The sequence below is a fragment of the Tenrec ecaudatus genome, chromosome 12 (genome assembly GCF_050624435.1).
Source record: "Tenrec ecaudatus isolate mTenEca1 chromosome 12, mTenEca1.hap1, whole genome shotgun sequence".
Taxonomy (NCBI): Eukaryota; Metazoa; Chordata; class Mammalia; order Afrosoricida; family Tenrecidae; genus Tenrec; species Tenrec ecaudatus.
In genome coordinates, this window is record NC_134541.1 from 68437153 (window position 1) to 68452425 (window position 15273).

At 47.0% G+C, this 15273-nt stretch overlaps 1 pseudogene; it reads left to right on the forward strand.

Moving 5' to 3' along the window:
- The first annotated feature begins 9279 nt into the window (after nt 1-9279).
- On the forward strand, nt 9280-10516 carry LOC142423405 (nuclear receptor subfamily 2 group F member 6 pseudogene; annotated as a pseudogene).
- Nucleotides 10517-15273: the final 4757 nt, after the last annotated feature.

Below are 15273 nucleotides of genomic sequence, written 5' to 3' on the forward strand. Positions count from 1 at the left end.
TTTTGGGGGCCCTTATCAAAGATCAGTTGTCTGTATGCTGATGATCTGATTCCTGCGTGTTGTTCTTTTCCATTGGTCTGCGTACCTGTCATTGTATCAATACCATGTGGATTTGACCACCGTGGTTGTATAACATATGCCAAAGTCAGGTAAAGGAAGCCCTCCCACTGTATCCTTCCTTTTGAGGAGTTCTGGGCTAATTCGGGGCTTCTTCTCTCTCCATAAGGAGTTGGTAATCAGGTTTTCCATTTCTTTGAAGAAAGAGGAGGGTAATTTCATTGGGATTTTGCATTAAACTTAGATAGTGCCTTGGCCAAAACTGGCATATTCACTAGGTTGAGACTTCCAATCCATAAGCATGGGCTATCCTTCCATTGGTTGAGTTCACCCTTGCTTTCTTGTAATAGTGTTCTGTAGCTTTCCTCATATAAATATTTTGTTCTTTTACTCAGGTATAGCCCTAGTTATTTCCATTTGTGCTTTGCTATTGTCAAGGGTACCATCTTTTGGTATCTCCTCTTCTGTGGTCTTATTCGATGTGTATTGCAGTCTGATACACTTCTGTTTGTTGGTGTTGTAACCTGCCACTCTGCGATATTCCCCTCTCACTTCCTGCACTCCCCTCAGGTGCTTTTGGGATTTTCCATATATAAAATCATATCATCTTCAAACAACGATAGCTTCACCTCTTCCTTCCCCAAGTGAATACCTTTCACGCCATTTGTTTGCCTTACCTTTTGTGTTGGGTGTTTTTCTAGTAACACTTGTTGAAGAGGGCATCAGCTTCTCATTTGATAATTTTGGGGTCCTTATCAACGATCAGTTGTCTCTATGCTGATGATTTCATTTCTAGGTTTTCGTTCTATTCAATTGGTCCGAACATCTGTCATTATAACAGTACCATGCGGTTTTCACCATGGTGGTTCAATCGTAGGTGCTAAAGTCAGGTAAAGCAAGTCCTTCGACTTTATCCTTCTTCTTGAAGAGTTCCCTGAGAATTCTGGCCTTCTTCTCTTTCCATATGAAATTGCTAGTCAGTGTTTTCCAATTCATTGACAAAGGATGTTGGTACATGTAGTAGAGTACCATTACATTTGTCTAGTACCTTGGGCATGACAGAAATCTTTGCTATACTACGTGTTCTGATGTATGACCATGGGATATCCTTCCATTTCTGGAGGTCACTTTGGGGTTTCTTGTAATAGTGTTCTGTAGTTCTCCACATTCAAATCGTTTTGGGCTTTTTGGTTAGGTATACCCCTAGGTATTTAAATTTGTCAACGTATCCAGCCCTTAACACATCATCATGGGTTCAGTAGGCACAATTATACAGGGATAATAAGTAAAGACTAAAGTCAAGTCATAGAGAATAAGAAGAGACAGAAGATATGTTGAAATAATGGAGTCAAACACATTTCATGGTTGCATGATCATCTCAGCTCCTCTTGGTGGTACAGGCCAGGAGAGAGTGCAGGAGAGATTTACTGCTAACCAAGGCTTATATATCTTTGGGGGTATGCATGGCTCCTAATTGCAGGTAGAGACATACATCACAGAAAGGGGTTGTACAATAGCCAATACAATCAATGGGGGGGATATACAATGTGCATAAGCGGAACAGCAAGCGGATGAGCTCGGGTGACGGCATGACAGGAAAGGGTGGAATTAGAGATATACGTGTGACAAGGAGGGCGAACCATTCATTCATGATGGCGGCCTACCTTGGTCACTCTTGAGTGGCCTTGACCTCCCTGGGCTTTCCTACAAGAAAACAATTTACTGCCCTTATCAGAAGGAGGTGGGCCCTACTTAGGGTGTGACAGACTGCAGTCTGATTCCTCTAGATAGCTGATAACCCTTAGGGAGAATAACCTCTGACCTACTTCTGTTGACCTCCAAGTGGATAGTCACTTACCACGTGTAGGAGGCAGCTAAGTTTGCCATATATTTAGGCGAAACAACTTGGGAGAAGTCTTTCTGTTTCCAACTTCAATTTGTGCTGTATTATTGTGAAGGGTACTAAATTGTTTATCTTCTCTTCCATGGACTATTCTGATGGATATAGTAGTTCCATAGCCTTCTGTTTGCTGATCTTGTATGCTTCCACTCTGCCATATTCCTCTATCACTTCCTGCACTCCCCTTGTGGAGCTTTTGGGTTTTCTGTTTATAAAATTATATCACAAAAAAAAATTATATCACCTGAGAATAAAGATAATTTCACCTCTTTTTCCTCAGATGTATACCACTGATCTCTTTCCTTTCCCTTATGTTGTTAACTAGGAACCCCAGAATGTTGTTAAATAGAAGAGGGTGCAAGGGGCATCTTGCCTGGTTGACATTTTCAGCGCGATTCCTTTGTCTTTTTTCCACTGAATACAAATTTTGGTGTTAACTTTTCATTTGTAGCTTCATATATAGCTTGTTGTAGAGGGCAAATTAGAAGAATTTTTATATTATCTTGAAGAATTTCCCTTCCATTCCGATCTTTGTAATGTGTTAAACAGGAACGGGTGCTGGATGATATTGAATGTTTTTTCTGTGTGTATTGATATTATCATGTGGTTTTATTCCTCTTTCTTACCAATACCCTGAATAAGGCTAATGGACTTGCAGATGTTGAAACCTCCATGCATCCTTGGAATGAATCCCACTTGTTCATGGAGAATTATTCGTTTTATCATATTTTGAATTATATTGACCAGTATTTTGTTAAGGATTTTGAATCAATGTTCATTAGAAAGATCAGAATGTCATTCTCAATCCTTGTGGATCCTTCCCCACTTTAACTATCGGTAATCTGCTAGATTCATAGAGAAAATTTGGGAGTTGGCCATTTGTGTAGGATTGTTGTCAGCTCTTGCCTGAATGCTTGCCAGCATTTTCCTGTGAAGCCATCTGGCCCAGGGGATATTTTAGTTGACATTTTCTTGATAACCTTGTCTATTTTCTCTATTTCTCTGAGTCTGTTGAGTTGCTTGTGGTCCATCTGGGAGGGTATTTGTCCATGTCTTCCAGGATGTTGAATTCATTGGTGTAACGGTACTCATAGTACTATACAATTCAGCTTTAAATATCATTAGAGCCCATTGTAGTTTTCCCTGTTTTATCCCTCAGTGGCGTGACTATTGTTATATGTTCCTTTCTTTCTTTGGTTAGGTTTGCAGTGGCCTACCTATTCTGTTAATCTGTTCAAAGAAACAACTATTTTACTGCATTGATTTGTTTGCATTGTTTTCACGTTTTCCAAGTTATTCACGTCTGCCCTAATTGTTTGTTATTTCGTTTCTTTTGCCATTTGTAGCATTGTCCTGTTAACTCTGTCATCAGGATCAATCACACCACTTAGTACGGTGACACTCTTCCTGACCTGTTGATCCAAAGGCATGAGAAGTCCAAAGTGGCCAGGGGGCATTCTCAGCTGCCACTTCAGTGGAATCCGTGCTGTGTTTCCAGGTGGGAGAGTTCCTTTCTTCAGGACCAGGACCTCCAGGCCTGAGGAACACAGGGTTGTTGGGACAGGAAGCAAACATGCTTCAAGGGGATCACTAGGAGTAATAGTGAGTGGTGCCACTCCAGCTTCCACCCCTTGGTTCCTGGACCCATGAATTCTGGCTCTTGGAGACACAGCACCATATATTGGCCGCTGGTTTAGAGCGTATACAGCTTCCTGGAGATCAGGAAGCCCCGCAAGTTGTTGCCACCTACTTGGCGTCGTAATTGCGTCTTTAGGAGCCCATTCCATCGTTCCATCAAGCTGGCAGCTTCAGGATGATGAGGAACATGATACGGCCAGTGGATTCCATGGGAATGGGCCCATTGCCACACTGGATTTGCTGTGAAGTGAGCTCCTTGATCTGAAGCAAAGCTATGTGGGATGCCATGCCGGTGCATGAGGCATTCTTTGAGTCCACAAATAGTAGTTTTGGCAGAAGCATCACGTGCAGGGAAGGCAAATCCATATCCAGAGTAGGTGTCTATTCCAGTAAGAACAAAACGCTGTCCCCTCCATGATGGAAGTGGTCCTATGGAATCAACCTGCCACCTACTTGCTGGTTGATCTCCCCGAGGAATTGTCCCATCTCTTGAACGTAATATTGGTTTCTGTTGCTGGCAAATGGACACTCAGCAGTGGCAGTGGCCAAGTCAGCCTTGGTGAGTGGAAGTCCATGTTGCTGTGCCCATGCATAACCTCCATCCCTGCCGCCATGTGCACTTTGTTCATGTGCCCATTGGGCGATAACAGGGGTGGCAGAGGAAAGAGGAGGACCAGTCTCCACAGCGTGTGTCATCTTATCCACTTGATTATTAAAGTCCTCCTCTTCAGAGGTAATCCTTTGGTGAGCATTCACGTGAGATACAATTAACTTTACTTTCTTGGCCCATTCAGAGAAGTCTATCCACATACCTCCTTGTCACCAATTTTCCAATCATGGTCCTTCCAATTCCCTGACCATTCAGCCAAGCTATTAGCCACAGCCCATGAATCAGTATATAATCTCACATCTGGTCATTTTTCCTTATATGCAAACTGAACGGCCAGGTGCACTGCTCGAAGTTCTGCCCATTGGGAAGATATCCCTTCACCACTGTCCTTTACGGAGATCCCAGAAAAGGGCTGTAGTGCTGCTGCTGTCCACTTATGAGTGGCACCTGCATATCGTGCAGAGCCGACCGTAAACCAAGCATGACTTTTTTGGTCTTCACTTAAAGTATGGTAAGGAACTCCCCAGGAGGCCATAGGTGCAGACTGGGAGAACGGAGGCAATGTAACAGGAGTGGAGACTGTTGGCATTTGGGCCACTTCTTCTTGCAGCTTACTTGTTCCTTCAGGTCCTGCTTTGGCCCGATCTCATATATACCACTTCCATTTAACAAGGGAGTGTTGCTGCGCACATCCAACTTTATGATTACGTGGGTCAGACAATAGCCACTTCATGATAGGTAATTCAGGCCTCATGGTGACTTGGTGGCCCATGGTGAGGCCTTCAGTCTCCAGCCAGGCCCAGTAACAGGCCAACAGCTGTTTTTCAAAGGGGGAGTAGTTGCTTGCAGAGGATGGCAAGACTTTACTCCAAAATCCCAATGGTCTATCTACGCTGTGATTCACGAATAAGGGTCTGCCAAAGACTGCACACTGCATCTTGATCTACAACTGACACCTCTAGCACCATTGGGTCAGCTGGATCATATGGTCCCAGTGGCAAAGCAGCTTGCACGGCAGCCTGCACTTGTTGAAGAGCCTTTTCTTGTTCTGGGCCCCACTCAAAAATGGAGGCTTTTCGTGTCACTTGATAAATAGGTCGAAGTAGAACACCCAAGTGAGGAATATGTTGCCTCCAAAATCCGAAGAGGCCCACTAGGCGTTGTGCCTCTTTTTTAGTCGTTGGGGGAGCTAAATGTAATAGCTTATCCTTCACTTTAGTAGGAATATCTCGACATGCCCCACACCACTGGACCCCTAGAAATTGTACTGATGTGGAGGGTACCTGAATCTTTGTTGGGTTAATTTCCCAACCCCTTGTACGCAGATATTGTACCAATGAATTTAGAGTCTTTGATACATCCTCCTGAGTGCGTCCAATCAGCATAATGTCATCAATATAATGGACCAGTGTGACATGCTGTGGAATAGACAGGTGGTCAAGGTCCCTTCGGACTAAATTATGGCACAGGGCAGAAGAGTTGATGTACTCCTGGGGGAGAGTTGTGAAAGTATATTGTTGCCCTTGCCAGGTGAAGGCAAACTGCTTCTGGTGGGCCTTTGAGACTGGTATGGAGAAGAAGGCATTAGCCAGATCAATAGCTGCATACCATGTACCAGGAGAAGTATTAATTTGCTCAAGCAATGTAATCACATCTGGGCCAGCAGCTGCAATTGGAGCTGACGATAATCCACTGTCATTCTCCAGGATCCATCTGTCTTCGTTACAGGCCAAATTGGTGAACTAAATGGGGGAGGTAGTAGGAATCACCACCCCTGCATCTTTCAAGTCTTTGATGGTGGCACTGATCTCTGCAATCCCTCCAGGCATGCGGTATTGCTCTTGGTTTACTCTTTTCCTAGGTAATGGCAATTCTAATGGTGTCCACTTGGCCTTTCCTACCATGATAGCCCTTATTCCACATTTTAGGGATCCGATATGGGGGTTCTGCCAGTTACTAAGTATGTCTATTCCAATGATGCATTCTGGAACTGGGGAAATAACCACAGGATGGGTCCCGGGGCCCACTGGACCCACAGTGAGGCGTACTTGAGCTAAAACTCCATTGATAGCTTGACCTCCATAAGCCCCCACTCTGATTGGTGGGCCTTTGAAACATTTTGGGTCTCCTGGAATTAGTGTCAGTTCTGAGCCGGTGTCTAGTAATCCCCGAAAAGTTTGATTATTTCCTTTCCCCCAATGAACAGTCACTCTTGTGAAAGGCCGCAGGTCCCTTTGGGGAAGGCTAGAAGGAAGACTAACAGTATAAACCTTCAGTGATGTAGCAGGATCCTCCTTACAAGGGACCCGGCCTCCCCTTCATTCAAGGGGTTGTGGGTCTGTAAACTGGCTCAGGTCTGGGAATTGATTGAGCGATCGTGACTGTCTATTCTGCTGTTCGCCTGATCTACCATTCTTTTGCCTGTACAGATCACGTAAATATTTAGTAGGCTTCCCATCCATTTCATTCCTAGGGACACTGCGGCTAAGTAGCCAATGCCATAATTCCACACGAGACAGGTTGCTTTGATTGTTATTGAAAACTCGTTGTCTATTAGAACCACGCCCACCCTATCTCCGTGGATCCAGTGCTGACACCTGCCCTCTACCATCACGGGGACCAATCAGCCCCATTGTGGGCAAATGTCGGAGTTCGCTTCGGGCAGTGGCCACTGTTAATCCTGGTGCACATAGAATAGCAATTACAGGAGTCTTAAGAGATGCTGGGGCCCACTTCACAAACTTGTTCCTTATGGTTATGGTAAAGGGTATGTCTTCAGGTCACCCCCTTTTTGGATCTATGGGAATATCTTGATAGATCCATTCTAACATACCAATTTCTCTAAGCTTTTGGATGCCTTCCTCTACAGTGTACCAAGGCAGGTCAGGGTCTTCAAGTTGGTCTAATCTAGGCCATCTGGCAGTCCATGCTTCACTGAACTAACCAAATAAAGACTTAGATCCTTTTTTAGCCTGTCTCGCAGAGACATTGAAAGAAGAGTCTGTGCTTAGGGGTCCCATATCCAGAAACTCAGACTGGTCTAATATTACATTTCGTGCACCAGTATCCCACACCCTGAGTAACCATTCCCAGGGGTATTCTCCAGGCTTTTGCTTGTACGTATTTGAGAACTCAAGCAGGTCTTTATGTGTGTAGCGCACTTCTTCTTGGATAATCTTCTCAACCTCACCTTTAGGAGGTTTCTGAGACTTCATTTTAGTGACAGGTCTAGTGGAAATAATGGGTGCTGAGGGTGTTTCCTGGGTGCTCTCAGCAATACCTTGCGAGGCATCTTCCTCAGGTAATGCTACTGATGCAGCCCCACCTGGCCTATCAACTTGAATCGTTTGGCTAATCTGCTCAGGTGTTTCTAAGGGCTCAATATCCTCTACTTCCGGATCATCAGCCCCTATGTTCCCATCCCATGTTTCAGGGTCCCAACTTTTCCCAATGAATGCCCTTACTTTGGTTTCAGACACTGCTCTAGATCTGCAATTCAGCTGCCGTTGTCATTCAGCCACTCGTATAATGAGACTCTGGACCTGGTTCTCAGCAATGTCAGCTCTTTTACTAGAGGAGGGAAGGCTCTCCTTTGTAGCACAGATGGAAATTTTCAAATCTGTTAGTCTGCATGTGAGGCGTGCTTTTGAGGCTCTGAGATCATCCCTCTCCTTAATAACACTTTCCATCGTATGAAGGACCAGCCAACCAGCTTCGCTATACTTGTCATTTTCACAAAACTCCTGGAAAATATCAAATATACGATTGCCAAGAGCATCTCCTTTATCCAGCATGTCATCTACTTTAGGTGCTACTTTAATATTATCTTTGCTATTTCAGACCATGGATTAGTACGGGTAGTAGACGTATCCCCGTCAAGACTAAATAGGTTGGAAAACCAATTTAAGAAATCCATATTTGGTGCCAAAGGGACCAGGTACAAGGCATCATGCAAAAAAAAAAGAATATGTGTGCATGTGTGTATATATATATATATATGTATATATATATATATATATATATATATATATATATATATATATATATATATATATATATATATATATATATATATATATATACCATAATGAATGAAGGGGGAAGTGCAGAGTGGAGACCCAAGGCCCAAGCGTCGGCCACTGGAGATCCCCTCAGAGAGGGGTTTAGGAGAGGAGATGGGTCAGTCAGGGTGCGAGGTAGTGCCGATGAAGAGCAAAGCTTTCCCCCAGATTCTGGATGCTTCCTCCCCCCAACTACCATGATCCGAATTCTACCTTAGAGGGCTGGATAGGGCAGAGGTTGTACATTGGTAATATGAGGGCTGGAGGCACAGGAAATCCAGGGTGGATGATATCTTCTGGACCAAGGGTGTGAGGGATGATGCTGGGAGAGTATAGGGTGAGTGGGTTGGAAGGGGGAACTGATTACAAGGATCCACATGTGACCTCCTCCCTGGGAGAGGGACGGCAGAAAATGTGGGAAGGGAGACTTGGGATAGAGCAAGATATGACAAAATAACGATGTAACGATGTAACGATGTAACAAAATAACGATATAACAAAATAACGGCGGCAGCGGCGGCAAGGGGCGCAGGGGTTCCTGGGAGGCGCAGCGTCAGGCCCCAGCGCGCGCCCGCCGCCCCTTCCCCGCGCCGCGGCCGCCCGGGCAACTTGTGGCCAAAGTTTGGCCCCAGCCTCAGGAGTGCGCGGGGCGGCCCGCGAAGTTGGCTGTGGCCCCCGCCGCGGCTCGGGCCGGCCCATGGCCCGCGCGCCCCCGCCGGAGCCCCTGGGCGGCCGGGCTCCTGCCCCCGGGGCCCCCGGGCCTCAACGCCAGTGCGCCTCCCCCGACCCCGGGCCCGCGCACGCGTGGGAAAATTGGCCTGGAACCGGCCCGACCAGTTCCGCCGGCGCGCACACCGGCCGCAGAAGTTGGTGCTGCAAAACTTTTTGGGGGGTTCCGCGGGAGCCCCCGTGCGTCGGGACCGGATGCGCGCCGGCTAGCGACCCCTGCGCCGAGAGAGGTACCCCCAGAGCGACGCGCAGCGGGGGCGCCCCGGACCCGCGGCCCGGGGGCTATGGCCATGGTGGCCGGAGGCTGGGGCGGCCCCGGCGGCGGTGGAGACGCGAATGGCGTGGACAAGGTGGGTGGCTACCCGCCCGCCACCGAGGACTCGGCCTCGCCCCCGGGCGCCGCCAGCGACGCCGAGCAGGGCGACGAGGAGCGGCAGGGGCTGCAGGTGGACTGTGTGGTGTGCGGGGACAAGGCGAGCGCAAGCACTAGGGCGTCCTCACCTGCCAGGGCTGCAAGAGCTTCTTCAAGCGGAGCATACTCCTCAACCTCAGCTACACCTGCAGGTCCAACCGTGACTGCCACATTGACCAGCACCACCGGAACCAGTGTCAGTACTGTTGCCTCAAGAAGTGTTCCGGTCGGCATGCGCAAAGAGGCCGTGCAGCGGGGCCGCAGCCCCCACTCGCCGCCAGGTCCTGGCGCCGCGTCTCCGGCAGCCCCCCCCCCCCCGGGCTTGGCGCTGGCGGAGGCGGTGGGCGGAGACCTCTTCCATGGCCAGCCAGTGTGGGAGCTGATCGCACAGCTGCTGAGCGCCAAGCCCTACCTGGCGGTGGCCGGCCACTTTGGCACGGGCGCGGCGAGCGCCTTCGGCCCGGGCGGCGCGGGCGCGGTGCTGGGCATCGATAACGTGTGTGGAGCTGGCGGCGCGGCTGCTCTTCAGCACCGTGGAGTGGGCGCGCCACGCGCCCTTCTTCCCCGAGCTGCCCGTGGCCGACCAGGTGGCCCTGCTGCGGCTCAGCTGGAGCGAGCTGTTCCTGCTGAACGCGGCGGAGGCCGCCCTGACCCTGCACACTGCGCCTCTGCTGGCCGCAGCCGGGCTGCACACCGCTCCCATGGCCGCCGAGCGGGCGGTGGCCTTCATGGACCAGGTGCGCGCCTTCCAGGAGCAAGTGGACAAGCTGGGCCGCCTGCAGGTGGACTCGGCGGAGTATGGCTGCCTCAAGGCCATCGCGCTCTTTACTCTTGATGCCTGTGGCCTCTCAGACCCAGCACACGTGGAGAGGCTGCAGGAGAAGGCGCAGGTGGCCCTGACCGAGTACATGCTGACCCAGTACCCAGCCCAGCCCCAGTGCTTCGGCCGCCTGCTGCTGCGTCTGCCTGCCCTGCGCGCAGTCCCAGCCTCACTCATCTCTCAGCTGTTCTTCATGCGCCTGGTGGGCAAGACACCCGTTGAGACGCTGATCCGAGACATGCTGCTCTCGGGGAGTACTTTCAACTGGCCTTAGGGCTCCGGCCAGTGACCGACCTCCAGCGACACAGATGCTCGGGGTCCCCAGGCCAAGGATAGGGACAGCCTCCCCAAGTGGCTAACCAGAACCATGACTAGGGCGAAAGATCATTATGTAATATGCAGTAGCCCTTAGTGACCCAGGTTACAATTTGACTCGGAGGCTACTGGACTTCAGAGCCTTACAAGCCTGGAAGGTTTATTTCAGGCACAGCAAGCACATGCCTCGGCGGTGCTGACTTGCGTTCTGCACCTGGATAGGCACCTGAAGTCATTTGGAGAGGATGTCTATGTAAGTTGGTTTTACATAAATTTCTGTGCTGGATTCCTTGTGCTTGTGGATTTTCTTGTCCTTCTTGGTTTGCTGTTATTTTACTACTGAGTTGGCTTTTGTGGTTTTCTTCATTTTGATGAGGTTTCTTTCCTATTTCTTACGACATTCCCTTGATAGTTATTTTCTTATCTAGTGTAAGATGGTCATGTTTCTCTTGTGTACTGCTTGCCTTCCTCTCCATACAGTTTCTTTGCATGTACTTTTCTCCCCCTATTTGCTTCGTGTTTGTCTCCATTGCAGATTGATATTTGTAGCTCTCTCTTTTCAGTCTTGTGTCATATTTGCAGAACTGCTTCACCTTGGGTACTGTCTGGTGGGGACTGCCTTGCTCATTGATCTCAGGTTTATGTTTGCTCTTCCTTTTGATTCTCCATCCATAGAATAGCCTTCGTATTTTTTTATAACTCATTCCGCTGCTTTGGATTTCTGGAATTCTCCTTGACTGAAAATGCCCTTATTTCTTCTTCATATTTTGCTGGATTTAAGATCCTTGCTTGGCAGTTATTTCTTTTAAAGTTTCATATATGTTGTCACGTTGCCTTATGCCTGCAGAGGTTTGTTGAAGGAAAACAAACAAACAGAAAACCACACTCAGCTTAATTGTTTGCTTTCCCTTTGCAGACCCCCTGCTGGGGCTGCTTCCATAAATGTGCTCCTTACAGTTCTGCTCACAGGCGTGCCCTCGTGGCTCTCAGATTTTGCGTCCATGGCTTTATTCTGAGAAGTCCACTCTCCCATGCCATTTTCCCTGAGCCTTTGGATCCCTCTCCTAGGGAATGCTACTGTAGGTCTGATACGTCTGCTTGACTTACTGTAGATGGCCAACCAATGAATGACTACATCAACCCCGCAAGCTCCAATACTGGACAGAGAATCTGTGCTGAGTGGGCCATATCAATAAACTGAGACTTATCAGAGTTTATGTTCCTTGCACAATAATCGCACAACCTTTATAACGATCCTGACACATAGTCTGCAGGTTTCTGTCTGCACAAGTTAAGGAATTCTAGAATATTTTTGGGGGGTAGAGCATAGCTGTTCCTGGCCCAACACCTGGGCTTCACTTTGGGAACTTGCTATGAGTTAAGTCTAGGTAGAGGTCTGGAGGCCATAAACCGTGGGAGGTGTTTCCTGGGCCCATGCAGCGGTGTCTTGCTCCAGATACAGCCTAAGCACCATTATCGGCACACATCCCAAACTCAGTCATTTGGACGCATGGGGACCCTACAGGACAGAGTAGACCTGCTCCTGTGGGTTCTGAGACTGTAATTCTTCATGAGAGAAGAAAACCTGGTCTTTTGTTAGGGGAGCTGCCCTTGGTTTGACCTTTCTGCTCTTGTGTTTTGTAGCACAGAGGATGATCACTGTGCCATCAGGGCCAGGGATGAAAACACCTTCTTGGTTCGTAGTGATAGATTTCTCAAAACTTACCGAGAGATGTGGGGTATGTACAGTAGCTTTAGGGCTTGCATCAGACATCAGAACCAATTTAGACAACTCATCTTTTCTCATTCTGTTTCTTTAGAACCTCTCCTGGTCCCGTCAAGTCAACTCTGATGCGGAACAACCCTCTACAACAGGGTAAGCTTCCCCTCTGTGTTCCAGAGACTGTAATTCATTATTGCATTAAAATGTTTCTTCCTTTTGCTGTGGTGTAACACGTGGTTTTGAACTGTTGACCTTGACCTTAGCAGCCAATGCATAAGCGCTATGCCACCAGGGTTCTCTAGAGAAGCAAGACCAAGGATACTTGTATGATACATGTATGGACAAATAGAGATTTATATCCACAATTGCCTAAACAGCTATAGAAGCAGGTAAGTCCAGTTTGGTTCAAGTTCATCGGTCATATATAAGCGGGAGACTTCTCCTGTCTCATAGAGCTACGGGAACTGATGGACATGAAAGAGGAAGATGCAGGAAGAGGGTCTCGGGTGGGGAAGGCAGCGCTGCATGAATCTGAGGTGGGATGAATCAATACAAGTTGACATTCCACTGATGGTTAGTGTGATCAGTAGATGACCTAACAGGAAATTGACAAACCAGATGTAGAATCCAGAAGTGGACAAAGGGAAATGGGCAAGACAAAGCACGCTTCTGCACAGGATTCCTCTTATAATAGAGACGACAACCCAGAAGAGGGCTCATGGGACTTACACCTGATTGATAGGTTGGACTCTAACTCTATTTTCACACAAACAGGTCCAGCTGACAGAAATTCTAATGATCACAGATGAGAAAGAGAACGTTCAAATGGGGTGCACAAAAGGAAAATTAGGACCGCCTCATTCCTCATAAGACACGATGCTTTCTCATTGTCTTTTCCGATAAGAGCAGAACTTTGTGTATCAGCAATTGACGCCGTCTGGCATTTCTGAGTGATGTAACTCTCTCTCTATATGTATCTGATGAATCCACAACTGATGAAAGCGTAGATAGTTGATGGTCCTATGACATTCACATTCAACATCAGAAACCAGCAAGGCACTGTGATCTTGTAACTTGGTTTAGTAGGGAAGCACAAAGAGCTTATGTTTGGGTATAAGATCCCATTTGGAATCTTTACTAGCAAGTTAATTGGATTGACCTTATTACTCTGTGTGTAGATCTATTCACACAAACACTGCGAAAGCACCTTCTTTTGTTGACCCTCCGATTCTTCTTTCATTCGTTAAGCACAACTTAACTGCTCAAATGTTCCTGAAATTAGAATTTTATTGAAGAGTATTATTTTTCGTTTTTCTCTCAGCTCTGCCAATAGTGGTGGGTGGGTCAACAAGAAGAAAGTCCATTCGTGCTACAACTCCAGAAATATCTGGTGTTTAGAGCTAACTGCATACCTCTGAAATCAGAGGTAAATACTGGTTCTGAAACTTGAGGACATAAACAAGGCTCCTTCTACCAGGAAAGAAAAGAACACACTGCCATCCCGGAAGAGATTGTGGAAATTGTAACGTTGTAGCAGAAGCTTACAATAATAAAATGAAACATGATAGTAAAACAAACTCCACTGGAAGGAAAAAAGCCAAAAGAAGATGAAAATTGATGAGATAAACCAAAATTATTAGAGGAACAATCTACTACGTCCATTTTATTTATTATTTTTAGTAGGTTCGTTTTCCTTCATTTCCTTGAATGAGAGTTTTAGACAGGAAAGTCACAGGCAATATAGTTCAATGCAAAGCAGAAGAATTGTAAGCAAAAACTTTAAATTAGTAGAGATGACCAACAATTCAGTTGTAGTAAGAAGCTATTACCATCCATCCCTAGGAGGTAATGACAATGCTATGTGGTGATGTTACTTAAGCCCAGGGGCTGGAAGCCCATATCCAGTGTTGAAATCATGGGGTCAGAACTGGAAGCATAGCGCTGTTTACCACTAGCAGTCTACACAAACAAACAAACAAACAAACCAAAACATCCACAATGAAACTTGTTGAATTGAACTAGAACTCTAAGAGACTATATGAGAAAGACCAACAGTAAAAAAAACTTGATCAGAACAAACTGTGGGTAGCACCGTGAAGAACGGGAATTCTAGAACACTTCCCTGTGCTCGTGCACAACCTGTGCCTGGTTCAAGAGGAAGTCAGGAGAGAGAACAAGGGCACACTGTGTGCTTTAACATCATCAAAGGTTTGTGTCAGGCCTGCATCCTCTAACCCTACTTACTCAGTCTGTATGCTGAGCAAGCACTCAGAGAGGCTAGATTACCTGAATAAGCCTGCACATCAGGACTGGAGGAATCTTTATTAATACCCTGTGCTATGCAGGTGACAACCTTGTTTGGCGAAAGTGAGGGGGATTCAAACATTTGCTGATAAAGTTCAAGGGCAGAAGCCTTCAGCATGGGTTACAACTCAATGAAAGGAAAACGTAAATCTTCATAACTGGACCAATATGTAGCAGGGGATAAATGGAATAAAATGTGAAGTTGGTAAGGATTTCATCTTGCTTGGATCCATAATCAATACTCATGGAAGCAGCCGTCAAGTGACCAAGCTACACTTTGTTTTGGGTCAATCTCTACAACCCCTGTTTAAAGCATTGAGAAGCAAGGATTATACTCTGAGGACTAAGGTGGGCTTGACCTAAACCAAGGTCTTCCCAATGGTCTACTCTGCATGTGAAAATTGCACATTGAAAATGGAAGACCAAAGAAAATCCAACGCACTTGAACCGCGGTGTTGGAGAAGATTATTGAAAGTATATGGACTGCCAGAAGAACGAACAGACCAATCCTGGAAGAAGGACGGCCAGAATGCTCCTTAGAGGCAAGGATGGTGAGTCTTTGTCAAACCGAGGAAGGCCGTAGACGAGATTGCGAGATTGATTGACAGTGACTGTGTCACTGCGAACTCCACCCTACAAACAAGTGGGAGGATGGCACAGGAAGGACCAGGTGGTGTGTTTCCTTCTGGGGAGCTGGGAGTAGG